General features: G+C 31.5%; 1 non-coding gene across 1 annotated transcript; it reads left to right on the forward strand.

The window, feature by feature from the left end:
• The first annotated feature begins 343 nt into the window (after positions 1-343).
• Positions 344-431, forward strand: TRNAM-CAU (transfer RNA methionine (anticodon CAU)). Its single transcript is given in 2 exon segments — positions 344-381; positions 396-431. It is a non-coding gene; the product is annotated as a tRNA-Met (tRNA).
• Positions 432-1,903: the final 1,472 nt, after the last annotated feature.

Raw genomic sequence — 1,903 nt, forward strand, 5'->3', positions numbered from 1 at the left:
GTCATCTTCAAAGAAACCAAAGCTAAGCTAAAATATAAAATAGGGAGTGCCACAAAATGTCCGGTGAGAATTTTTTGAGAAATTCGAGTACCGGTGAGAAATTTGATTATGAAAGCAGATGTAAATTCAGTTGACACTTTAGATTTTGTCTAACCTAAATTTTCAAAAATTTCCGCTAAATTTTAAACGCGACCAGTTTATATTTTAGGTTTCACCTCCTTGCGTGAACTTTTATCATATATGTAATCAACTGTTACCATATAAAGCAGACTGTCAATCTTGTTGGATTGCATAAATTGCAATTATTTAATAAATTACGCCTTGTCAGGCACAAGTCCCAACTGGGGTGGTGGCGCAGTTGGTTAGCGCGTAGGTCTCATAGCTAAATTTGAGGGATCCTGAGGTCGAGAGTTCGAGCCTCTCTCACCCCATTAACGGTTTTAAACCTTCAAACCGTCCCGTGTTGTCGAACCCCCGGAGGAATCGTTACTCACGCCCCCGACGATTCATTTTGAAGTTACCATGTATTTGAGAAATGTGTGAAGAAATGAAGTCATTTCCCAATATTTACATATAAGAGGTGTGAAGAAATTAAGTCATTTATATGTTGGGAATTTACCATGTATTTGAGAGATCTGTGAAGAAATTAAGTCATTTATATATTGGAAAGTTACCATGTATTTGCGAGATGTGTGAAGAAATTAAGTCATTTATATATGGGAAAGTTACCATGTATTTGCGAGATGTGTGAAGAAATTAAGTCATTTCTCAATATTTATATATTGGAAAATTAATATAGAATATCATTATTAGAATATCATTAAAGAAATAATGGAGGTTAATATAAATTAATGAGTTTGTGTTAATAATATATTTCATGAGTTGGGTTTGGAGTATATCTTTAAAATGTTTTTCTTGGGTTAAGAGTTTGTTATTTTTGGACATAAGGGAACATATTAATGGCCTAAAACTCAAAGGCATTGGGCAGGAGTGAATGTCTACCCTTTATGGACAACCAGCTAGTAATACTAGGTGGCGTCTGTTTCCTTGAATAACAATGATGAGCTAGCTTGCGATTGCAGATAGTAGCCAATAATGGTTGTCCCTATTGTTGGTTTGACAACTAAACTATGATAGGTTTTCCCACTTCATAAAAAAAATATGTTTCATAAATTAGGTGTGGATGTTCCATGACACATTTCATCAAAGCCATTTCCTCATATTGATATATCATAAATTATTAATAATCAACCAATGCAGAATCTCAAGAAATAAATAATGGATGCTAATATAACTTGATGAACTTATGTGTTAATATTATGTTTCATGAGGTAAGTGTTGATGTTTAATGATGCATTTCATCAATCTTTGATGTCATATTTTTTATTTGATAATTTGAGGTAAAGATTTTCATAATTGTATTAATTGAATGTGAAAAGGTAAATGGGTTTAGTCAAGGTTAGTATGTAAATTTAGATATATAAAGATGCTAATATGAAAAATTCCCTTGGTTTATGTAAAGAAAATTATGAGACTCTGCCAATATCTTTCATACTTGACTACATGATTGGAATTTTCTAGTTAGAAAATGATTAATGTCAGCATTCAATAGGAGGAGATCAAATAACATAACCAAAGAAAATATACAACTTAGAAAAAAATGAGTGTATATTAATTTAACACCAAAACTATTGAGATTGTGGCTAAGATAACAATATAATCATGCATTATAATTAGTTAATTTTTCCTTTTTTTTTAACTGAGAGTCTATTTTATTGCTTCTAAATAATAAACATACATATCTATAGAGATTTATGGAGGCTTCGAGGTATGTCGATATAAGAGAAACTAAAGCATTGATGAAGGATATGCTATGAGCCTTCTAGTTTGTATGATATGCCAA

The sequence above is a fragment of the Pinus tabuliformis genome, chromosome 7, assembly GCF_031772625.1.
Source record: "Pinus tabuliformis cultivar Carrire ecotype Pingquan chromosome 7, CPIR1, whole genome shotgun sequence".
NCBI classification, from domain to species: Eukaryota; Viridiplantae; Streptophyta; class Pinopsida; order Pinales; family Pinaceae; genus Pinus; species Pinus tabuliformis.